This window comes from Parasteatoda tepidariorum, chromosome 11, assembly GCF_982258835.1.
Source record: "Parasteatoda tepidariorum strain Cologne lab strain chromosome 11, Ptep-v5.0, whole genome shotgun sequence".
Lineage (NCBI taxonomy): Eukaryota > Metazoa > Arthropoda > Arachnida > Araneae > Theridiidae > Parasteatoda > Parasteatoda tepidariorum.
The window spans coordinates 51,759,691-51,787,064 of NC_141765.1; the positions used below are offsets into that span (position 1 = coordinate 51,759,691).

The following is a 27,374-nucleotide window of genomic DNA, read 5'->3' on the forward strand; positions in this document are numbered from 1 at the left end:
AAAAAACATACTTTCTCTAAGTAAATGTATCATTTTTCTGTACTGGGATCTATTACCCTTAAAGGAGGAAATCTCAAACTAAATAGAGTAATCACACATGTTAAATCTAACGGAGGAAAGTTTTTATATTCCTTTTCCTTATAAATCTAAAATTAAATCACTAATTAAAAAGTTAAAAAAACTCATCAAATATCTAAAAAAAACTATTTAAGAAACTATATATTTTTCAAAAAATGTGTTTCTTTTTCGCTTTTTTTTCAAATATCACTTAATATATCTGTGCCTGGAAATAGTTTCGAGTTGTAAGGTCAAAAATGGTTCTGTGATTTAATGCAATAAAATTTTAAATAGAAAATAAAGGTTAGAAAACCAAGGACTCCAACAACAACTGCAGATACTCCATAGTTTTGAATTTTTTTTTTCAGTGGGAGCAAACTAAAGTACAGTTTTTTAAAACAAACAGATATTTTTTAAAAATAAAAATAGGACTTAATAACGTAAGCATTCGTCTGTATGATTAAATTCTTTTAATTCCAATTTATTAATATACAAATACGTTACCATTGTTACCACTAGAAAAGTTTCTTTCTAAAACTACAGAGAATCGGTAAAATGATAGGTTTCTGGATACTAAAATTAAATTTTTGGAGTTCAGTACTCAACAATGGAATTTGAAAAATTAACTGATAGAAAAGCAATGTATCCATTTCTGAAAGATTTGCTATTTACAATAATTGAAAGTCATATTGCCAGCTACATTTTTTTTTTTGAAATACAAATATTATATTAATGTGAATTTTTAAAATTAATTATTTTGTGTTTGTTATTAAATTAAATTTTGAAATAAATCAAGTTATTCTCAGTTCCAATAGAGTCATTTTGCAATATAGGAAATTAATATCCAGTAAAAGTTCAAGAAATTTTTGGAATGCTTTTCTTTGAAATAATACCTAAAAATTGTCTGATATAAAAATGCTTCCTTTGAAAAGCATGCATTTCATTACTGCATTTATTAGATAAGTCAAAATTATCACGTTATTCATTTTTTATCGAATTGAAAAATTGAAGTTTTCTATCTAAACAAAATGATATTCGTGAAATCGAAATGTAAAAAATAGCTTACATTTTGTAAATAATCTTCATTAATAAATCTTAATAATCATTCTTAACAGTAAATAAGCATTATTAACAGAAATTCCGTTATATTTCACAAATGGAATAATTTAACCCACAATGCCTTACAGTAACCATTCATAGGAAGGCTTCTTTTTGTAAGCGTAATTATAAAAACCTAATATCATGGAAATACTAATAAAGCCGGATTTCGATTGAAAAAATCTAGGCAATTGTTTATACATTTGTGTACTTTCACAATTTGAGTAATGAGTCAAATTGAACAATCCACGATGCTTTACACAAACCGTTTAAATGAAGACCATCCATTTCTTGTAAACGTCATTATAAGGGAAAAAAACCTAATTAAATAAAAGCAAAATCTGATTTCGATTGCGAAATAAAATAGGCAATTGTTTATACTATTGTCTACTTTCACTAATTGAGTTATAATTTAAATTGAGCTATCCACAATTCTTTACAGAAACAATTTAAATTAAGATCACCTTTTATAAGCGTAATTATAGGGAAAAAACTAATAATATAGAAGTAAAATCTGAATTCGATTGTAAAGGAAAGTAGGCAATTGTTTAAAAAAATATATTTTAAAAAATCTTTTTCTCTCCGATACAGGTCAAAACTGATGGACGGCGTAATAACGCTGGCTGTATTCAAGAAATGAAAGAGGGGTAAAAAGAAGAAAAAAAAAATCCAATTTTTCCGGGAGACGTTTTAGATTAGGAAATCCTGTACATTTTCCTCGAACAAGTTTCCGTATGCATTCTGATATTCCTATCGAAAATCTATAAATTCTCAAATTTTTTCAACTTTTTTTTTGTATTTTGCTCTTCTTTCTTTTATTATTTTTCGCATATTCTCTCTTGAGTTTTCTCCCGTTGCACGAAATAAGAAGTGAACAATGCCGAATAAAAAATTAAATGCAAAAAAAAAACTTTTGGAACGTAAGCATGGAACAGCCATTAAAAGCATAGAAACCAACAACCAGAAATGTTACTTACATTGAGCTTAAATCCATGAAAAACTTGAAAATATATTTTTTTTGTGTTCAAGATAGGTACAAGAGCTTTTTTTGCGCTACGCCATTACAAAAGGTAGCATTTCTTGAAGAATGTAAACGTTTTTTCAAGATTACATATTTTGATTAACTTTATAAAATCAAAAAAATATGAGACTTTTGTAGTGTTTATTTACTCTTATCTAAATTATAATTTTCTTTTTCATAAATTTTAAATACTTGCAAATAATTCTTTTATATTTAAAAAGATTATTTACATTAAAAAAATTGTATCGCATGCTTTCATACATTAGTCATCATAACTGTTGCATTAGCCTTTTAAAATATATTATTGTTTGTCCATCAAATGCTTGAAGTAATTAAATCTTCATAATATGTTGAATATATGATGTATGGGTTGGATATGGGAGATAATTAATTGGTATTTATTGTTTTTGAGGTTGTTGGTATTAGCAACAATATTATTTTTAACCCCTTACACTTTGAAAAATTTCTAGTTTACTTCTCATTATGTATAATTAAAATAGTTATTATACTAATTATAAATAAAATTAATAAGGAAAATTAGTAATATTAACTAAATTATTTGTTAATATGGCAATCAGAGCGATATAAATAATTAAAGGATTTTCGCCGCCATATGCGCAGTAGTTGATTCATTAAGAAAAACTGCCATGCAGCTTTGCTGCTTTAATTCATTAAGGGTTGAAAGTGAAAAAGCTGCCAATTTTTAAATAGTTAAATTCGTACGATGATACCTTTAAATGACCTTTTAAATTTATTAAATAAGAAGTAATTTAAAATTACTTAAGTGCAATATTAAAAGGGGGATATGTACAAAGCAGTTTAATTAGTTTTTTAAGCATAGCTTCATTCGATACCGAAGGCTTCACTTCCTATAAATTTTGATTTTTAATGCTAGAATTTTCAATTAAACACTATGATGCGTAAACATATTGAAATGAGAAATGATTTATTGAAGTCTATGTCACTAATATAGTCTTGATTACACAAGGTGTAATTAAATAATAGTTATATCTGTAATAACTGTTATTACTGTAATAACGGATATTACTGTAATGATGGTTATTACTGTGATAATGGTTATTACTGTAATAATGCTTGTAAGGAATCTTAAAACTTCCCTAATTTCCCAATACAATGTGAGGGTACATAGCGAAAATTGAACAGTGAGAGATTGCCTGCTTGGTTGAACTAACTTTAACGTTCCCTATCTTAGCAGAAAAATGGGTGATGTTAGGCCAATCTCTTGGCTACCCATATAGCCGTTCCATACGAGATTTTATTGTTCTTTGGAGGCATATAAAAGCATCGCTTGCAACATCCAGAGAACATTTTTCCTTGAAATTCGTCACATCTACAGAAGTTAGTAAAGTTTGTTGAGTTAATATTTTGAATACGTGACGATTCTTTGGACTAAAAGTTGCCCTCTCTAGGCGAAAAAAGTTTGAAAATGACCTGCACAAAGACAATTTCGCGTATCCAATCAAAAATTTAGAAAAAAAAGAGGGAAAAAATAATAGCAGCATCCCATTTGAGAAAAAGTTGTTATTAACGTACAGGTTTGCAGTACTAATACATTTTTCTAATAATTTAAGTCTTACTTTATTTTACTCAAAAAATTTGTTCGCTGACATAAAAATAACTGTGATAGTATTAACATCATAATTCTCTACGCATTCTTGTTTAGTTCTAAAGATGTGGTAATAAAATTCAAATTTTAATAAATATAGAATATATAAATCTAATTTTCTAAGAAAGCATGGTGTTTTAACAATAATGAGGAATTGGTGAAAAAAAATTGAGAAAAAGGTTTAATGTCAAATTTTTTTTTTTAAATACTAAGAAAAAATTGTTTTCAAAGTTATAAATGATCAGTTCAGTTTAAAATTGGACATTAATTTGATGCTGGAAATTATTGATTCCAAAGATATATCACATAAATAAATGAGATTAAAACAGGCAAAAATTAAAAGAAAGAAAAATTTTTTTCAATAAAATCTTGCGAACCAAGCAATTTCTATTGAATCTTAGCCTTTTACTTTATTTAATTATCTTGTGCGATTTAATTTAAACGCAGAAACTTTTTTTGTATATTAAGGTTGAAGATTCTCACATAACAAGAGAAAAAATGCGTATAAGACTGCCGGATTTTCCATTTTTGTAGAAAAAATTACATAGTAAGAAAAAACAAAATAGTTTGATAAACAGAGTTCATAATCATTTCTTCAAAATAAAAAGCAGCTAGATTAAACCTCTGGGACAATATATTTTCGCATAACCGTGTTATAGAATAGGTAATGAAATTTTCTCTTTTACTTTTTTATTTGTTATAAGAGAATAAAAACATTCATAGAACGCTTCTTAATTCAGATTTAACAAGTGTCGAGAAATTTATTGAAATTTCTATAACTCAATTATTCTATTGTTGAAATTTTTTACTCAAAGAATATTTCATATTTTTATTCAAACAAAAATACTCAAAGGACAGGCTAAAAGTCAGTTTATTATTAAAAAGCAGAATGTGTAGACAATAAAGAAATGAACCCATTTTTTATTCTGGCAGAGGAGCCTCGAAAAGCAAACTTTGCAGTAATATGATAGAAATAGCACTTTAAAGTAATTTCTTTTTTAGAGAAGATTCACATTTAGAGATGGAACAGTTTTTTTATGGCTTATATCTTCTCTTTTTTCAAATAAATATGTAAAGTATGTAAATCACCTGATGCAAATTAAATTTATATAATAATTATTTAAGACGAAATGCCAATTCCGGAAGACACAAATTTTTCTGAAATTTAATAAATTAAATACATCGGTTCCCTATTCATTTCTCTTTTGTGAATACTTTTATATAATAAACACTTTAATGTAATAAAGAACAAAAAAAAAGCAAAAAATGGCATATTTTAAATAAAAAATTGTAAAAACAAAACGAAATATGTGTTATGGGAAATTGAAATTTTCAAAATACAAAATAGACTGATAGCTATTTTAAAGTATTTTAAAGATAGCTATTTTAAAGTATAATATAAAAACTTGTTTTATTTTCAAGTATTTTGCTTAACTAATAAAGCTTCCTTAGTTATTTAACACTTCCGGACACCAGTGTCCCTTTTAAATATTTTTTCAACTCCCTAATTACAAGCAAAAATACATTTTAGAACATTTCAATTAAAAAAAGCCAGTTCAATGGTAAAACTCTGTTAGATTATTGGAGTTATATTTGCACTAAAGCATAAAAAGTGCAAAAAAATTGTTTAAATTATTTTTCATTCCTATTCAAACTATTTAACAGTAATTAATTTAACAGTGATTAATTTAACAATAATTAATTTTGCAAATTAAAATTCAAGGCTGAATTACTGTTTCTCTTAGATCTTAATAACATCAAATAATTTTTAAAAAAAATAATGATTTGAAGAGTGCCGTGATTGAAAGATTCTGACTTTAACACAGAAAAGACACTAGTGTTTCATGCTGTTTTTCATAACTATAAATTAATGAAATACTCACTGTAATATTTTTCACTTATTTTAACCTAAATTAAGACATCGATAAAAGTATAAAAAATATGTTTAATATAAATTCTGAGTCAAAGGATAAAACCATAAATAAATTATATAAGTCGAAACATATATTAATTTTGTAATTCCTTTTGAAATTAATAATTTTTTGCGATAGGGACTTTTTCTTAAAGATAAAGTTCTGTTTCCTAAAAATATATTTCTCTCATTTTAAAATTTTCGTTATAATACTTAACTGGATGTAAACTAATTACACATCCTAAAACAATTGAGAAGAATTACCAATTACCCATTCTCAAGAATTCAAGATAAAGGGCTTCCTTTTCACATAACAAGTTGATAGACGATTACGCGATACTAACGGTTTTATCAACTTACAGGACTTAAATTATAACCTCTGATGAAGCAGTTTAGATAACAACGAGTTAACACAATTTTTAAAAATTAATCTTAATTACGTATTTGGAGATGTAATTTAATATTAAAATTCTATTTATTTCCGTGTTTCAGGTTATTCAACATTTAAATTTACATTATTTTTTTAATTTTTAGTTTCGAATTTCTGTGTTTTCAATCTAAGAAAAAAACATTAACAAATAATTGCAAAGCAATTAATGCTAACTTAGTAAGCATATGTTTTACATACAATTTATTTATTTTCTTTGTAGAAATTATAAGAATCCATTTAAATAAATAAAGCAAAGGAAAAATTGCTGATTTTTTAAAAATTTTTTAACATTTAACGCACAAATAGCAGACCCTAAAGATCTCCGTATTAATGCGGTAAGAGGTGTTCTGAGGAGAAGCTAACACTGCTGAAATATTACATCAGCTGAGCAAGAAGTAGTATCAACTTCATATGACTAGACACACACTTCCGTTTATTTCAGCAAAACATTCGTATGATAACATTCTAAAATAATCCGGGTTCTATTTTACAAGAACTATTCGACCGATTTTGCTCAAATTTTGTATTTTGCCATTTAAAATTGCATTCTTTAAATTTCTGTAAAAAATGGAATATCATGCAATTCAAAATTTTATCAACTATCAATAAATAAAATAAAAAATAATAAATATTTACTTGAGTTTTGAATGGAATTATCTTTTGATAAACGAAATTTATAAATGTGAACCAAAAAATTATCAATTTGCTCTAAACGTTCTCGAGATTTGGTGAAATACACATAAAGTAAAATTAACATTAAGGGGCTCAGAATTCGGATCGCTCTCCTGACCAATCGAATGGGGCCATATTTCCCAGATTGTGGCTACCGTCCATATTTTGAGGATCAAAAATGTGAATTCTTTGAAAAGAAAGGTATGTTTATTCAAATAAAGTACCTTTCCGTGTCTGATTTCGTAGCTTAAAGCATCTTCTGCACTAATTAATAAGTATATTTAAAGTCCCCGCCTCGAACCATTGAGATTGAGTCCTAAAATGTAAAGATCCAATCATTAGATCAACAGTTAGTTAGGGTGGTCGGTTTATTTATTGCTCATTTTACAGACATAAACCTACCGAGGTAATAAAGCAACTGTGTAAAATTCAACTGTTACTTTATTAGACAGGTTTTAATAGAAACTCTTTTAGACAACAATTATCCTACTATTTTTTGTAATTAATAGCTGACGGTACTGTTTTAATACGGTACTATTGTCTACTATTAGGACAGATTAATGTGTTATTATGAACTGAAGATAACTTAAGAAATTGGTGTAATAAACCATGTTTGGCTCAAAAAAGTAAGAAATAAAAATTGATGTTTGACAAATCGAAAAGGGTGTCTGTGTTTACCTGAAGGTTAATTATGTAAAAATGTGAGATAATACTGACGAAACACCAACTGTTTTGATGAAAAAAATAAGAGCAAAACTGAAAAAAAAAATAAAAATAATTACAATAGGTGGATGTTTGAACAATAAACTTTTATTATGTTTTTAATAAATAAATAAATTCAATGCTGTACATTAGCATTTATTATATATAAAAAAAACACTAAGTTTGCAAACATGAAAGCTTAAACATTTTCTTCTATTGTTAAGAAATATCTTTTTAATAGCTTTCAAAAATAAAATTTATGTTTGTAGAAGTATTTCAATATATTTTGCATGTTTTTTTTTTCTAAAAAATAAAATTAATATAGTTTATATAGAACGCTAACACGAAACAAAATAAGTCGGTTTGAAAGAGCACTGTAATTGTATCTGAAGTAGGATGTAAAAGAATAAGCTTTTGTAATAATTAAAAAAAAACAAAAATACAAAAATTGTGAGACAGTATAAAAGTAGAAAGATAATAGAATATCATTTTTAATTTAGAAGAATCCAAAATTTTCTTTTAACTAAACAAACAAACTTTTTAATGAAACATATTTAAAAAACGATGAGAAAAAATCCTTTGACATTTACAGGGGCATTTAAAAAGTTATTTTTATAATACTGAAAAAAAGCACATTTTTGTGATTTTATCAAGTATATATTAATTAAAATTTTTCTCTAAAAAAATTTAAGTTTCCTAAAAATTCTTTGTTATAGAAAAATTACTTGAATGTGATCATTTTTAATGAAACTCCCTTACTACATTATACTATTTTTACATCTGTTGTGGAAAAAATAAATATATGTAATGCAAAAATTATAAATACTTTTGTATTAATAAAAGCATTAAAACTCTGTAGTTTTCATAAAATATCTTTGGTAAAGGATAAGTGTAGAAATTCTATTTTGGGACTTCAAGGCTAAAAACATGCCAATGAATAATAATTAGATTTATATTTCAAAAGAGAAGTTATTTTAAGATCTTTCACGCACATATAAGGAAAGATTAAACGATTTGCTATGAGTAATAAATAATTTTGATGAAGCGTGAGAATACAGAAAAGGCAATAATGACTGGCCTCTTCACACTTTTTAATTATCCTATAAAACGCAGGACAGATGTTTTTGCGTGGCTTTTTGGTATATCATGCTTAACTAAAATCCGTCAGCTTAGACGGGATACGGGTCTCCCTTCTCCAGCTTGGAGGGGGCTGAGATGTATGCTTTCACCATCGCTACTAAATAAAAGATTATGCCGAAACTGGACTCCTTAATCAAGCTGTTTTGACTAATAATTAACTAAAAAAAATCGGTGTGGCTCCACCGTTATTTCATATATATAGTATATATATATTTATCTTTTCCCCCTCATTGGATGTGTGATGCCAGAATTGGCATTGCATATTTATTTTCTATCCCTTTAAAATATCTTTCATTACTTAAGCTTATTTTTATTAATAGAACTACATTTAAAATAAATCAAAGACTTAATCTTTTAAAACGAACATAAAATATTTATTCTTTTCTTATAGATCAATGTAACGGATACTTTTTATTTCATTACTAATGCAGACTTATTAATTCACTGTCGCCTCTAATCGAAAACAAAAATCTATTTATAACTTTTTATTCTAAATTTCCAGCTGCTAAATGTTTCGGTTGCATGGTTGCAATAATTCTTATAAATTTGCTGGCGACTCGTGATCGCCAAGCTGTTCTTTTAAACCCAATATTGTTATGCTGGTAGGCTTTGTTTCGGCTATGATATATTATGATAAATCGCCAATTCTGGATCTCCTACCCATACTTTCTATGTCCGTTGGGAATAATTATATTCACTTTTAATTTCAAATTTGTGGAGACTGGGAGTGCTCTTAGAGGCCTCCCCAGTCTCAATTTCTAACCGTCATAAATGATATTCTGGCTGTATGATATCTCTCAATAGAGAGTATTCTGATTTCATCCCTTTGAGGGATTTCATATTTTTTGGATTAAGAAATGGCCATTCTCTATATCACCAATTATGCTTAATAAAAACTAAATTCCACTAAACAATTTGTATATTCTTTCCTGGAGACTGTATTATGTTATTTTCCACTATACGAATATTGGCGGCTACTGACGGAGAAACAAACCTCCGCCACAGGATGCATTTTAAAAACAACATATTTATATGAAATTAACTAATACTTGAAAAAATGAGCAAAAGAAAAAAACCTTAATTCTTTAAAATACATTGTCCTTGTCTTTTAACTAATGCTTATAGCACTACAAAGCTACTAAATTCTTCAAGCTTACAAATTTCCTTCCAACAGTGTTATTCATTGTTAGGAATGCTTAGCTTATACAAATGCTTAGACCGTTTAAGAATACTGATTGTTTATTATGTATAAACATTAAAAATCTCGAAGACCAGAATTGTAAACAAGTTGAATGAAATCCCATTTTGTAACAGATTCTTCATAAATAACTAATTTAACTCGTTTGCAATAACCTGAATCCAGCTAGCATCTTCAATACCTGAGAGCAAATCCATTCTTTTCTTTATTCGAGAACATCTTCTCCAAATGCCAACTCTATTCATAATGAGTCGTTTCTATTCCATTGGAATAAGGCCAAATCTCGTTTATTTTGGAAGCCAAATAATTTAGTGCACCCATTATTCCTAGACGTTTGATAGCTGATGGATTTTAATAAAGCTCTTATGTTTGATCTTTCAACGATGTTCTTCATCATGTACAACCAGAGAGAATCGTTAATATATCGTTTCGTTACAACACTAATCCTGACATTTTCGCAGCCGAAATTAATAGCCCGAAGAAGTAATATTCGGTTGACTTTCAGCTGTACCTCACGTAATAGATTTTTTTCCCTCGATGTTCTTTTATCTTCAATTTTAAATTTTACCGAGAGAGGCTTGTTTTTTCGGAATTCAATTGGTTCTTCACGAATTAATACACATTTATGAAAGCAAACTTAAGCATCCCTCTGAAAGGAAGAATGTAATCTCCAGCAATTTATCTTCGCTTCTTATATGTAAGGAAACGCATTAACTTGTCTTCGTTTAATGATTAATGCTTAGCCTTTAAATCTTTATAATGATTTAAAAACAAAAAAAAAAATACACTTCGTACCTTTGCATAGTTTTTAAAAAGAAATATTTTTGTACGTGATGTGAGTTTTAGGATGGGGTAAGATTAATAGTGTTTTCTTAAAATCAGAAATTATATTTCAAAACGTATTAAGTGTTTCATAATTAATTACTAAATGCGGAATTATCACTTAAAACGTACCTTATTGTCTTATTTTGTCATTCATTAAACGAAAATATCTCTCAATTATTCAGCGATAAGCATTTTTAAATTATTTTATTTATGGTTTTTATTTTCATAATTTAATTAGCGTTTTTGTAAAGAGGCTTTCAGAAGATTTCAAAAAGCTATATTAAATTAGTGCTTTGTCAGAAAATTTATTCATTGTTTTAATATTATTTTAATGCTGCATAAAAGTCGAACATATAAAGAAATTCGTCATGACTTACGTGTTCATTTTAAATATATTTAAGAAAATTATTCATTTTAAATATATTATTCATTTTAAATATATTCATTTTAAATATATTACTTTAGTTGTTGAAATTTATAAATATTGAAAAATCAGCTTACGGATAATTAAAAGACACGTTATTTAAACAGTAGGTTTGCATTTAATATTAAAGAACCAGCTTTTTCTTTTTTTAAATGGCTAAAGCAGGGTTGGTGCAAAAGATACAGTTACGTACTTTTTGAACTTACCTGCTGAAAACTTTTACAATTTAGAAACTGTACGTGAACAAAAGTGCTCCTATACTTTGCTTAAAAAGTACGAATACATGCATATACAAAATACCTCACTTTACTGGATCAATGTCAGACGCATTACTACGTATGTATGTGTGCCTATTAAATATAACGACTTTGGTGGAATTTTATTAGATTCAGCGTAAAATATTACATTAGAAACATATCACTTTCCTCAACAGCAACGAGTCTGTTTGGTTCCATTTTCCCAACCCCCTTCCCACAAAGGAAATTCTGCATAGAAACTAAAACTCACTTTGTGAAAGGGTTTAAACTTCAAATATTCCTATTAAACCTAAATCACATTCTTATAAAAATTTACAGCTTTCTCTTTACTATGTCTGTATTCAATTACACAGGTATGGGACTCAAAGGGTAGGGTCATATTATGAGATAGTTGAATCAATAAACATAGATGTGTGAATTCATTTTACTCCTGATGTACTCAAGGCGTCTTTTTAAACAATTATACTATACAGTTTTAACAAAGGTAGTTAATTACCTTAAAGGTTGGGCAAAATTTGAATTTCTTACTACTTTAGGATAAATTTTATAGGACACGACAAATGTACACTACATATATGTAAATTTTTTTCGGTACAACTCATTAGCATGTATTCACAGGATGTATTCACCTTTGTGATTTATTGTTGACACAAGAATATTTTGTCAGTCAGCTAACCACTATGGGAAAAAGGTAAATTGTAAGAAATATGTCAGAAGCTCTGTGAGTGTTTTTTTTCCTGAGAATCTCATATTTGCAGATAAAATGCCTGTTTCTCAAAGACAAGAGATGCTTGTATTAGCAGTAGCTATGTATATTAGTAAAGTATATTTACTAATGTATATTAGTAAAAATATGCATATATTAGTAAAGCATACATTAGCAGTAAGAAATGCATATATTAGTAATATTTTTAGTCTCAGATTCATAAGGAATTCTGAAACTTATTTGTTTCTGAGAGAGGTGCTTTATTAATTGATTGTAATGTAACAAAACGTGTTGTTTTATAGCGAAATGTGTTTGTACTATTAAAAGACAACGAGTTCAAAATTTTCAAGTTAAACTTAATTTCTACAAAAATATGAAATTTTCTCCGAGTAAATACGTTTTGTAATTATTTTGTATAGCTAAATTAATCTGAATTTTGCAAATTAATCGGAAAATTTATTATCATGTCTGGAAATTTACCATTAAATCAAAATATTACAAAAAAATTGAACAGGCTATTGATAATATTTAGATAGCTAATATAAGAATAAGTTAAAACTAAATTATTTAAAATAACTAATAACAATTAAACCTAGTAAAATTAATTTACTAATATTATTTGATACTAACCAACCCATTCTAAGGGAATGTTTTCATAAACAAAAAATAATATATTTAATACATGTTCAAAACAATGTATAAAATGCTCAAAACAGTTTTGTTTTTCAAATATAAAATCCAATATTGAAGCACGCAAGCAACTGATGAAAAAAGATTATTTCTTCTCGAGCTATTTCTAATGATGTGATTACATTTTAGGAGGAGGCGTAAGTGGCATTCCCGATCCTTTTCAAAATCACCCTCCCATAATACTACCCCCTGATTTAATTCAACAAGTTCAAGTAAGAGTGACAACTACTAAGGCAACACGGGTAAGCATGATTCGGCACTCTTAACTGCTCTCAGCAAGTTCAATGGTGGTCTAATAACTGTTCATTTCCAATCACTCAAACTAGAGTTGAAGAGCTGGACAAGCAATTCCTTCCTTACCCGGTCGTAATGAGTTTTCGATGTTGGACTTCAAACAACTAGCGATTCGCCTGATTGGTTTGCCAAGAGTTGTAGGCCACATCGAAGAACACAACCTGCTATCCGCTTCGTGGTTTGCTTCGTTGTAATTGGGTCAAATTTATCGAGGAGTGTGTTAATGACCAAGCAGTTTGATTGTTTCAGTTGATGTTTAGTGAGATACTTTTTATTTCAGTTAACGCATGCAATATTAAAAGCATTAGCAGGATTTCAAATATTTATTTGCTTGTTTAAACAGAAATATATAAATTCCTGAATAGTTATTAGGATTCATGACAAATGCTTCAGTGGGCATATATATTTAAAACTAAAATCGTCGTTCAACAGTTGATGGTTACTAAGCAAATTGGTGATTTCAAATATTGTTGAGTTAGATATTTTTCGTTTCAACTATTCCATGTAATATTCAAAGAATTTGCAGAATTGAAAACATTTATTATTTGTTTAAACATAACTGTTTAACAACTATTTGAATTGAGGAAAAATGTTACTGGGTATAATAAGCTGCCGGCGCAATTATACACCTACACAAATAAATAAATTTATACTTTCAATTTATGCTAGAAAATATGCATCTATATCATAAATACATAAAATACAATTCATAAATTTTATTATAAGTATATTTATCTAAAAATTTAAAAACATCTTTTGATGATTTTAATTTACATTTTCTTATGCACAGAGTAAGCATTTTACCAGTAATATAGAAACTGCATTAAGCGACAAAGTCTTATAGTATTTATCTATAAGTTCATTGCGAATTTCACAGGTCAGTTAACATTTCAGGTATAAACTTCACAGAAAGATGATTTTAATTTAAGGCATAGATATTTTTAAATTTTTGACATGATGGCAGGGAATTTTCTATTTTTCTCAGGTTAACTGTAGGCATTTACAATCTTATTTTACACTTTGGGTGTTTTTAAGAGCTTTTACGTAACGTCCGTAGCACAGAAGCAAAGCCAGGTTTGTTGCAATTTGTCTTCCAATCTCTGTAAGTGTGTAATTGAAAGTATTGAAAAAAAACAAGTGAAAAAATTTAAAAACGGAGTTGATGGAATAAATGTATTTATTAAATGCTAATTACGTTTGCCTTTTCTGAATTTGCAATTTAAAGTCTCATACCAGCAGCACATTAAATGAATTTTGTTGGTTAATTGGTTAAGGCAATGCGTCTATTCGATTTAACACTTTGACGCAGAATTTTTATTAAACATATTTCCCTAATTATTTTGCGTTAATTTACGTCAAAACAGGTGAACAGTATTATATTCAGCATTTTTATAATTCAAAGCTATGAAATACAACATGAAACATCATTGTCTTTTTTGGCGTTGAAGGTAACATTTTTCAAGCACTTACAACAATAATTTTTCAAATTTTCAATTATTTAGATCTAGCAGAAACAGTTATTCATCATTGAAATTATTTTAATTTACAGAACCAATTATTGATAAATTTTTGCAAATAAATGAAAAGAAACATTTCAATCTACTATTTTTGGGTTTAATATTTTAGTACAAATATAATTCCAATAACTCATGTAATTTTTTCAGTAACTATTAGACATTTTTTACAATTAAAGTATACCAAAATATATTTTGACATGTAATTTAAGCGTCAGAAAAAATATGTATATAGAACACCAGTGCCATCTGCTTTTAATCGAATAAGTTTACAATTGAAAGAATGAAATAAAAACAGTCTAAGTGCAAATAATTGTAAGAAAAAGAACAAGGGAATGAATAAAAAGCTCAAAAACAAATAAGGAAAAAGTGAGATGGTACCAGCATACTTAATTCCCACCTAATTTCGTTAAATAATCTCTAGCAGTTAATCTTAACTCAACAATAAACAAATTAAGAGTTCTCCTTCGATAACAAGTTAAAAGTTTTAAAAGCTAAAATTACTACATAACCACTCATGGTAAAACGTCTACTCAACCAATATAAAACAAATGACAAGAAGAGTCGTAAAGTAAATAACTTGATGATACACAACCAGTCGTGTACTTAAGGAATAGATTTTTAGGCAGCATTTATTTATGAACGAATGAGATATAACCAGCCATTGGTCTGCAAAAGCCTTATTCATTCTCGTTTTATGGGACTTTTAACTAACCGTATATAGGCCATAAAAAATGAGAAAGTACCCTCTGATGCTTCTCAAGTGATTAACTGGAAGCCTTATGAAGTCGCCATTTTCTCACTCAGCTTTACTGTCTCTCCAGAGATATGATTGAACATTAGATAACAGTGGAAAAATTTAGACTTCGGTATTGAAATTAGATGCGCATTAAGTAGATGCACTAAAGCATATTCTTTTATGAAGTAAAATGTGGATAATAGATTGGTTCAATTTTAGTTCCAGAGATATGATTGAACTTTAGATTACAGTGGAAAAATTTAGACTTCGGTATTGAAATTAGATGTGCATTAAGTAGATACACTGAAGGATATTCTTTTATGAAGCAAAATGGGGATAATAGATTGGTTCAATTTTAGTTCCAGAGATATGATTGAACATTAGATAACAGTGGAAAATTTTAGACTTCGGTATTGAAATTAAATGCGCATTAAGTAGATGCACTAAAGGATATTCCTTTATGAAGTAAAATGTGGATAATAGATTGGTTCAATTTTAGTTCCAGAGATATGATTGAACATTAGATAACAGTGGAAAAATTTAGACTTCGGTATTGAAATTAAATGCGCATTAAGTAGATGCACTAAAGGATATTCTTTTATGAAGTAAAATGTGGATAATAGATTGGTTCAATTTTAGTTCCAGAGATATGATTGAACATTAGATTACAGTGGAAAAATTTAGACTTCGGTATTGATATTAGATGCTCATTAAGTAGATGCACTAAAGGATATTCTTTTATGAAGCAAAATGCGGATAATTGATTGGTTCAATTTTTGCAAAGTCAGCAGAATTTCTAAGCATCTTCTTTTAAGGTAAGATTGCACAATGTTGTATTTGCAAGGCATGCGTATTGGGGACAATTAATGTGATTTTATAATTTAATAAATAATTTCTTAACATTATAATAATACCAAGCTAGCTCAGTTTGTTATTTTAACATTTTTATTTGCGAAAAACAATACAAAAACGCAAATTTAACATCACTTTTTTACGTCCACTCAAATTAAACGTTCGAGAGAAAAAGCGGAGAGGATCATGGATGAAGTTTACACTAGCGCTGTCTTGCTGGCAAACCAGGCATTACAACAGTATTTTATTAGGGCACACTTTAAATCTACAAGAGTGTTAAAAAACATGAGCTCTTGCATTAGAACAAATGTTTAATAGCGATCATAGCACACATTTACATCCCCGTTCATAAAAACATTTTGTAAGTAATCTATCGCTAGTTAAATACTCTGTAGAAAATACTCAAATTTCACGAAACTCTTTTCGTTTGTGACGTAACAGTTTCCTGGTATATGCTCCGAGTGAATTTTTTCCTTTCATGACTCATTCTATCTTTTTCCAAAAGAAAAAAAAATCATAGTGCCTAATGTATTTAACTTTTCTAATAATAACTTGATCGTGGACACCATACATCTGGGTCAACGTCACCTTCATAACATACGAAAGACAAGTAGAAGATAGAGATAAGTTACACCCATGGCCGAAGCGGGATTCGAATCCGGAATCTTTCTGATACAGGGCCAACTCCTTAGCCACCATACAAGCACGTAGGCAAGTGTCGTCATTCTAGTTTTGATCGTATGATCTTCCTCCAAGTATCGGTATTCAAGTTAATTATCTCCCACAATACACTACGATTTGATTATGAGTTAAGGAAACATTTCTGTCTTATATTTGAGCGTTCCCGTTTTGTTTCAAATCACGTGATTTCAAGACGAAATAATTCTTGAATCTCAAGTATAGCTGAAGGATTGCTGGGTCATCAATAGTGAGAGTTTATTTCTAAGAGTGTAACATCTTTATATTCAAAAGCTCAAATAATATTTTTTTTTATCTGTAAAATGTAGCTTGTTAATATTTATTTTCCAAAGTACGAGATTAAAACTGAACAACTTGTTTTCACCAAAGAGAAGTTTACACAAACAGAACTAAAGCGACAGCTGCTAGTAAAGTATAAATAAATAAAATGAAAAACTAAGGAGAACTAGAAGAACATATTAATATTGGATGCCAATAAATACATTGAAAAACTACTTAAGAGTGTGCCAGAGAAATGTATTTTATTTTATGCTTAACTACTTTAATGTTTAGTTGGATTATAAACGCTATACAAGAGCTAAATTAATGCGATATTGGTGAAGGTCTAACATTCATTCATAATGATGATTCAAAGACAATACTGGCGAACCATGCACTACACTGCTACAATTTAAATCAAAGAGCAGATGGTGTTAATAAGCTCCCGGCCTCCGCACCACATTCCCCAACTGCCCAAACAAGCATGAACTTTTACATCCTTGAAACTACAGGGGACAAAAAATTAAAGTGAATTACAAACCTTTTAGACTCTATCAGAGAAAATTACGATCAGTTACACAGCTCTTAGCACGGGGAATCGAACTCCCATATAAGATATGGTAGGCAAAAAGTAAACTCATCACACCAATTGAAAAGCGTTAATGCTTGGTATTCATATGAATTTTTTATTCCCCACTCTACTTATGCTTCCATAGATGCCTACTAATGAAAGTAAAACACTTATAATAATTTCAGTAGCTCCTAAAAAAAGATAGCAGAAAACTTTGCAACCTAAAATAAGATCTTGCAATAACACTATTGAATTTATAAAATATTTTTAACTGGGTATGCTATAGAAGTTCCCTTTCAGCGAACGACAAGATAACCTTTTGCTAAGAGGAAAGAAAAATCCAGACCTTAAGGTAAGATTAAGGTTATTGGCTTCAATATCTGCTAGCAATCCATCATTGAAACGGACATTGGGTTTCTGGATGTATGATCAAGCTCAGAAGATTGTCATATGACAGTCAACATCAAGACTAAACAAAGAGTAGATCAATCAACTACGGCCAATGAATTGCTTGGAACGCTGATTAAGGACCGGATCATACAACAAACTGGGATATTGGACGATAAGTGGCTGAAAACTAATGCACTTTTAAAGATGACTAAGAATAAAAGATGTGGTACTCCTTATTTGCAAAATTAAGTAAATCTTAAATAAATTATTGTAAAAATAAATAAAGAAACAAATTGAAATATAAAAAATGTGTATTATTAATATAAATAATGTTAAGCTGTAAATAAATATTTTAAAACTTATTTTAAGTGGCGTAAGGAATCTAGTCAGCTGGTTTTAGTTTATTTTTTTATAAAATATATCTACAAAGCTGTATCTAAATAAGCATCTAATTTATACGTTTTTGTGTGATTTTAATGCTTGGTTTCATTTTCATTTAAAGTAAAATTCTGAGTAATAGGCTAGTAATCAGATCTAATCATTTATTGAATATTTTTCTCTTCTGAATGCTGTGTAATGAATGATTTCTTAAACTAAATGTGAATTCACTTGTGTTTTTCATTGACGTAAAACGTAGACACATTTAGTGATTATTAAGTATACGAAGCACGAAACTATTTTTTATTTATTTTAGAACAATTATTGATCATTTACAAGGTAGGGAAATTAATAATTAAATAAAGGGTAGTTGTTGTAAAAGTATTTTTAAAGGATATATATTTTCTAGACATTCTACTTTAAAATGAGTTAATTTCTCATTTACCCAAAAAGGAAGAAAAAAAACAGATACTGAACAAAGCTCACGAAACAAGAAATAATTTTGTACTTATTTCAGAACAATTATAGATCATTTACAGTGTTTAGGAAATTAATAATTAAATAAATGGTAGGTGTTGTAAAATTAGTTTTAAAGGATATATATCTTCTAGACATTCTACTTTAAAATGTTCCATACTTTCATTTAAATAAAAATACTGAATTAAGATCGTAGATTGTATGTTGTTAAATTGATAACCGAAATTAAATAACGTTACGAACTTTAAAAAATAAAAATAGATCATTTCAATCCAAGATAATACAATATTTGTAATTTACAAAATTTCCTTTAAACTACTTGGAAGCAATTTGAAAAGGAAAAATACCAAACCACTCACTGAACTTAAAATGAAATATTTCTAAAGAAACCATATAATCACGAAAGAAATAAAATTCAAAAGAAGCAAAACAAAAAAAAAGAAGATTAGATTTTGGTAAGAGGACATAAAAAAATCTCTAAAAAAGTATTAAAAAATGTACCTGGTTTCTTTTGGGCAACGTTTCAGATGTTTTAATTTACAAGATACAAAATAAAAGTTCGAAAGAAAAACGAGTTTCCTAAAATTGTAACTATTTTCCATGACGATCTAAAAAATCTCATGGGTTAAAAAGATGTCAATATCTTGGACCATCTATAGAATAGCTCATGGGACAGATGGGTGACAGCAAGCAATCCATTGGAAAAGAAAGAGTCCTGGCTAACATTAGTGACGTCAGTTCTCAATCCTGGGAGTCTTTTTCGAAGTTCATTAAATAATGAAAGACCGAAGGATGGGTAACTGGGAAGGCGGGGTCCACACGAGCTAACTGATGAAGGAAGGCTATTTGATGATTCATTACCGATGCTCCTGGTTATATACTCATGGCTCCCCTTTCATAAGTTTGCACCAATATTCATTTTCCTTTCATGAGTTAATCAAAAGACTCATCGATTATTAATATATACGGTGAAACTAGATATTACTTTAATCTTACATTGAAAGTTATTGAATATCTTAGAGGAGTGAGGAAATACATTTTAAGTCACTATATACATTTTTTATAGAAAAAAAATCTTTTTATTTTCACACTGTACCTCACCCCTTTGAGCCTTACCCTTTTTATACTTTTTCCAAGTAAAAAATACAAAGAAAATATATAGAAGTATAAGCAGAATTTTATTTTCATTTACTTTTATTTATTTTTTTTTTAAACATTGAACAAAATGAACATCTACCGAAAAATAAATAATAATAATGATAAAGTTTAATTTGTTTACTTCCGGCTTACTGAATAGTAGCGAAATTCGTAACAAAATATTTTACTTTAGCACTTTTTAAAATTCAAAGAAGAGTCATAAGATAAATTTCACATTATTGTAAGGATATATATTGCTTTTGTGATATCAATACAATATTAATGCAATATTAGAAAGCACTCTAATTTGCAGATATAATCCTGTAAACTGACTGCCAAGATTGTATGTTTTTGTTATTTTATTTTCCAGCTTTTATTTTTTATTCTTTTTTACTTCTTAAAAATTCGTTATTTTCGGTAATTTTTCCTTTTCTTAAAAAAATGCAGTTCCTTTTTATTTCTTTATATTTTTATCTTATTATATGCGTTCCATGTTACTGCAACTTATGCGCAGTAAAACTTATTAATCTACTTTCTCTTTTAATTCCTTATTCCTTCTTTCTTTGTGTGTGTGTATATATATATATATATATATATATATATATATATATATATATATATATATATATATATATATATATATATATATATATATATATAGCTTTATCATCTAATATACCGGTTTTTGACGATTTTAATTATTCTGTTATTTGAATTACTTCCTTATGGTAGCACATGATTCTTCTTAGAATAAAGACTTGTTTCTTTAATTGTAGCTTCTACACTTATTAATTTTTTCTAATATACTTTAACTTTACCCTCTTTATGAAGTGTTTTTATTTCATGTATACTCAGCAAATTTAGTGAATAATGTAAGCTTTCAAGCGGCTTTTGATACAGTCACAGTGGTTTTTTTCCGGTTAATATAAAAAACATAAATAAAAAAAAATGAGAATACGTCGCATTTTGAAGTTTTGCTAGTGAGTTTGCCCTTTAAAATAAATCGATTATTGAAAATAACAATAAAAATAAATCATGCTACCTTTTTCATTGAAATTTAGTGATTAATCGTTTACTTATTAAAAACTAAAAAAAAAGTTTAATTTAAGGGAAAAAAATATTGGTCAAACCTCATAACGTACAAAAAAAATGTAATAAATTTAATAGGCTTCATGCAAATTACAAACACCTGATCATTTTCTTTTTTTTTAAACGCATCGACATACACTCAAAGTAAGAAAAAATTAATACCCACTTCACTTCTCTTCCTTTTATACTTGGCTAAAAGTTCCTTAATTTTTGAAAAATTGTAAGCCGAACCTATTTTTCACTAAAATGCTTCTTCAAAGATATTTAAGAACGTTCTTGATTAAAAATACCCTTCGACTGAAAATGATTAATTAAATAGAGAGTTAAACGCAGCTTCCAAAAGCATATTATTGATCATATGAAAACGTCGTTAAAAATCTTATTTTTTTCATCCCTTCTCTTTCTACATCACAGAATAAAATAGTTCTTAAATGGGGAATTTTTACTTTATTATAATAAAGTCGGAAATTACCTGCCAAGAGAAGGTCAACCTTCCCAACTTATTATGAAGCAAATTATATATGCTAATGCATAAGAAATTTTTAATACTTACTAAAAAAAAGAAATATCTTGTGTATTCCGTAGTTTAGCAATGCGCACGTTGTTCACACAACAGAAACAGGAAATGTGTTTACTCGATCTTTTATCTCTTATCTATGAAGATAAGCTACCATAAACATTCTTCACACTTAAATCTGACAAATGTCTGAATGTTGTTTACTTTTAGAACACTTAGATGATATTTAAGATTTTTATTTAGGAACTTAGAAAATGAATGAAAGGATTGTATGCCTTTTAAAGTGATTAAAAAATCTTAATTCTTTAATGAACTATAAACTCCACATAAATCGCGAATAGTTTAGTTTAATTATTTTAAACTATTAATTGCTTTTGAAGTCCGAAATGGGTCTTTTATCGCAGGTCAGTTAAGACGGAAAAAATATATGCCTAATTTTCTTTTCGGAAATCAAAAAATTTTTAAACTACCGCCTACTAAGATCCATATTATTATTGTTGGCAATTTTTTTCTTCAAAAATACATTTAGTCTATCATTAATTATACTTCAAAATCCACTAAACAGGTCGACACTTTTTTCTTCTCTTATTTTGCGAGAATGTGCTTTTTTTATTTTATTTTATCTTATTTTATTTTATTTTATTTTGTAACCGGTATTGAACTGCAGACCAAATATGCATTTCCGACTGTGAATGTTTAACTGCATTTATTTGTAGTTTTGAATCCAACCCAGAAGACAAGGGAACTACTGAATCAAGCATTAACACAAACTATCCCTTGTGACGGACTATCTGCTGAGTTACCGCGGGTCTAGGAGGATGTGCTAGTAATTTTTTTAGCTAGTAGTTCAAACAAGGAACAAAAAAAAAAAGATTGATTTCATTGTTTTTTTCACGGAAAATATATAGGCAGCTGCATATTTTTGTGAATCCCAGCAATAGTTTCAATTTGGGCTATATATTTAGATTGCGATAATATAAAATATTCTTACTCTCTTATTTTTAGGTCTTATGATAGATGAAGACACTATAAAGTGTATTGAAAATTGATGAAAACTGATTAAAAGAAAACTCTACTCAGATCTGCTGTTTTTATTTTTACCATGCTCATAAGGTACAAATTAGTCTATAGAACAACCCTAGGTAGAATACTAGCTTGATTTCGTGTCTCATATATATAAAATTAATTATAGTTATTATATCTCGTCGCTATATAATCATATCAATACTCTTTGGACGTTTCTCTTCTTTTATTCGAGAACAATGCCTATTTTAAGTCGTTTTAATATTAGAAATTCGTCATTAAAATTAAAATTGAAATCAATTCACTTTTGATAACTTAACACTAAGTTATATTTTTGTCATCTCAATATTTTTTAAATATAGATAATTGAGGACCCAAGAAATTCTAAAAATATTATATCTAATATCTGAAAGTAAATAACACCATTATTTCTGGAGCATCTGAATCAGTACCGTAATATACCGGCTTCTTACAGAGAAAAAGAATATTACACAAAATAGAGTCCAAATGTTAATCATATATTTTTAGCTCTAAATAAAATCTACTAAAAATAACGAGATTCTTCATTCTTAGAATCGGAACATCTAGGCAGTTGGAAATTAAGCGCTTGAATCACTTTCCATCATTTTTAACGAGATGACGTCATAAATTGACGCAATTCACCATTATAAAGGGAAAAAAGAAACAACGTTTTCTTTTATAAAATCCAAAGCATTCGTTAAAGAAGGCAATAACTTCTTTATTCTTCAGTTCAAACCCTTAATGCTAGAAGTTCATGAGTTCAAACTTCCGAAAAATATCTAAATGTATTTACACTTGTTCATCAAGGGAGTCTTTGTCATATTCCGTGTTCCATTTTTTTTTATTACTCAATATTCAGAGAAGTAGTATATCCTGGAGCTGCTTTAAAAAAAGATTCCATTTCGGGAAGAGAGGGTGTAATGGAGCTAAAAGAAAGAAAGAAAGAAAAACACGTGTACGTGTATAGGAAAATAGGGAAATTTCACCATCCCCCTCTGGAAAGATATAGGACTATTCATAAAAAATTCAGTGAACAAGAACACTATATCCAGCTCATCTGAAGTGGATTAGTTTCCAGGTAGTAGCAGAGATTCTGTTGAAATGGATTTCATGGAATGTTTTTGAAAATCTGTGTTCAACTTTCAACACTGTATTTTCAATGCAATATTCATATTTTTAACGAGCGAATATTAAATGCCATTGTTAAGAAATGAAAAATTTTGAACTAGTTTTAATTGTTTATGCATATTTAATAACTTTTTATTTTGCAAAACTTTTTAAAGTCAGTACATTTTTACATCATGAAATACTGTTATCAAGTAGGATTGTTTTAAGAGAAACTGCAGCTAAGAAATTTCAGCACGTGTTGAGCCATTATATCAAATTTGCTGTATTTTCAATATGATACTAAAATTAACCCTATTATTGTTCAACTTAAACTTGGATTGCATGATTCGATGGCTCAACTTGCTCGGAAACATGCATCAATTCAACATTCAATTTAGCTTGTACCTCCTTGTAATTCAATGTACTGACATTATTGATCAACGTGAAACTGATTTAATAAAGGAATCTGTTTTATTATGATGTAAATAGTAAGCATATTATCGTACAACAAATTTGATTGCATGATTCAATGGTTCAATTTGAACGGAAACTAGCCGAAATTCTGCATTTAACTTAGTTTGCAACACATTGTGGTTGAAGTTACTGGTATTATTGATCAACGTTGAACCGATTTTATGGACAGAGTCTGTGAAGTTTGTTTTGAGTTTCTATTACACAGTAAAGTTGAATTTATTTTCGCTCAATATACTTTGAAAATAATATTTTTAGTAGTCTTGTGAGAGTAAACGTATATGGATAGCATTAACGCTTGTCCCCATACTATTTCATTTTGAAATTTAATTTTTTTTTAAAAATTCAGTAATAAATTCTTTAATTAGTTTGCTTTATCAGAAGAACATCCATTTGAAGCAATGTTCATCCCTCTCGATGCATAATTGTTTCATTTTTTTAATGAATTGGAATTAGCAAAGATAGGAAAGTTACGTAGGTAATGGTTTTAACATTAAAGTGGGTATGAGATGTTTCCTTCTTTTAACGATATCATAGAAAAATATTTATAAAATAATAACGTACGACTTAAGGACTATTTGAGATAGATAAACATGCGTTAAAAATATACAACAAAGTAAACCTTGTGTTGTAAGATATGAATACTCAAACAAATGTGGACAATAATTTATTCAAGACATGTATACGTTACAAATATTCAAGTAAATGCGGATAAGTATTTATTTAGATTTGAAGCAATAAGTTTGGTCGAAACGTGCATAGAACAAAATCTTTGAATAAGCTCAGATTTAACAAGCGACTTCAAGTCAAGTTTCAGCTTAAAAACGAATACTGAAATGACCTGCATTCTCTGGAGAGCACGTTAAAGGTGCACTGTAAAGAAAAAAAGACGGAATGCATAGAAAATGAAAGAAACAGAAGATATAAACTCTCCCATTCTTTTCATAGCGCGGCATCTTCAAATCAATGTCAGTCAGAATAGTGCAACAATACCTACTACAAGACCGTCTAACAATGCAACGACGCCTTTGCGAACTGTACAATCGATTTGAATGCTCCAACGCACAACCTTTTCATCTTCTTCAGGAGAAGATTCACAGTAAGAGGACTTGATTCACTCTCTTCCTCATCTTGTACTAATGTCAATGACAAGAGAAGAAAATCGTCGTGGGCTCGATACAGGGTCATGTTCAACAGGCATCAATTTCTGTCTTTCCTCCTTCAGCACTCCAGACTCCCCTTCGAGGAGAGAAAACGCATTGTTGAAGGAGTGTTTTTGAAGGTTTATTAAAGCAAAAGAGAACTTTAAAGTTTGAGTAAGGGAAATACGGTAGAGAAAGAGCGGTAAAGTGTGATGAAAAAGATGTGGTAAAGAGAGAGATGGGTGTTATTGTAATTGAAGTTGGATGGAAGTTTATGTTCATGGAAGTTTCTTAGTTAAAGATACCATAAGCGTTATGAATGATATTGATGAAAATGATACTCGGAGATAAGAGTTTACCTGTTACGAAGATAAAACTTATTGAAGCCATTGTATGTTAAATTGTTTTCATTAAAAGAATTTTAATTAAAGAATTGTACAAGCAAGAAATAGAAATATGTTATATCTTTGATGATTTTAGTATAATGTACACCACAGCCCAAGATATAAATGAAGCCATTGTATATTAAATTGTTTTCATTAAAATAATTTTAATTAAAAGAATTGTACAAGCAAGAAATCGAATTATGTTATATCTTTTGTTGATTTTAGTATAATGTACACCACAGCCCAAGATAAAATTCAAATGTAATTTTGAATTGGGTACATGTTTTTGAAAATATATATTATATTATTTGCAATTATGGCAGTTTCCCTTGCATCGCAGTTTAATATTTTATCTTATTAGAATGAGTATCTTAGGAATTTTTGTTCTTGATTGAGTACCTAGAGCATTTTGGCATTTTGTATAAGAAAATTATGATCAACTAAGATTAACTTACACGGAAAATTCTTTATTACGAAATCACTTAAATGTTGGAAAACTTGGATCAATGATGGTATCATAAAAATGATAAATTAATTTTTACATCAAATAAGAAAAAGTTAGAATAAGATGAAACCATAAGTGGGTAAACTAATAATTCGGTGGATATCTAACTAGCACAACAATTAACGAGTTACAGAAAATTCAAAATGTAACTCCTAGCAAAAGTTTTTTTTAATCAAAATTAATTTGAAAATATTCATAATTTCATTTATAAAACATTGTCACTCTTTAATAAATATAAATGGGAATTATTGGAAAGCGGCTTGTGCAGAAACAGTTAATGGAAATCTATTTCAGTTTTAATGGGAACAAATCAAATACTTTGAGGAATGAAACCGAAATTTTGGAAGCAAAACCACAAAAACAAGAAAGATTTTTTTCCAATTTAAAAAAAACAGACATTGGTATTATTGTTCCTTTAAATGTTGCAAAATGATTTAGCCTCGCTGTGTGTACTTACGAATGAATGTACTTATTTTAAACATATTAAAAAAATTTCGAGTTTAATTTCTGGCATATTTAATTAAATTAAATGATTCAATATATAAACTCGCAAAAGCTCGCATTTTTTTTAAAAATATGCTTTCAAATATCTGTTTCTAAATTTATTAATTCTGCAAATAGGATTAAAATCTCAAAATTCATTAAATTAAGAAAAAAAAACTTATATTTTTAATTTTAAACTAATTTACACCCATCTAGATGTTTGATTTTTTTCTAAACAATATCTATGCTTTTATAGCCAAACGTAAAACTACGAACTTTTTATCTGATAATACATTTGTTAAGGAATTCAAGAGCTCAAAAAATATAAAATCTTTATTTGAAAAACGCATGAAATTTAAAAAAAAACACAATTTTTCCATACTAATACAGTTTAAAAGCAAGTTTTTATTTATATACTGAAAATTAATACTTATTACCAAAAAATGTTTTTAATAGAAAACTTCTACAACACTAGAAAATGAAATCATAGGAGATACTCAATTGGATATACTACACGAACAGTATCTTTAAACAAGTTTTCACTTTAACATTTTATTACCAT

The 27,374-nt window shown here is 28.2% G+C and overlaps 1 protein-coding gene across 6 annotated transcripts in view; it reads right to left on the reverse strand.

Moving 5' to 3' along the window:
* LOC107455088 (CUGBP Elav-like family member 2) overlaps nucleotides 1–27,374 on the reverse strand; it is a 772,083-nt gene that overhangs the window by 280,732 nt on the left and 463,977 nt on the right. For 2 of the 6 annotated variants that reach the window (XM_071187615.2, XM_043046906.3), the window contains exon 1: nucleotides 21,711–21,802. The exons of the other annotated variants lie outside the window; for them this stretch is intronic. The gene's annotated coding sequence lies outside the window, so the exon portion shown is untranslated. Of the gene's footprint in view, nucleotides 1–21,710; nucleotides 21,803–27,374 lie in introns of those variants that run through there. 6 annotated transcript variants of the gene reach the window in all.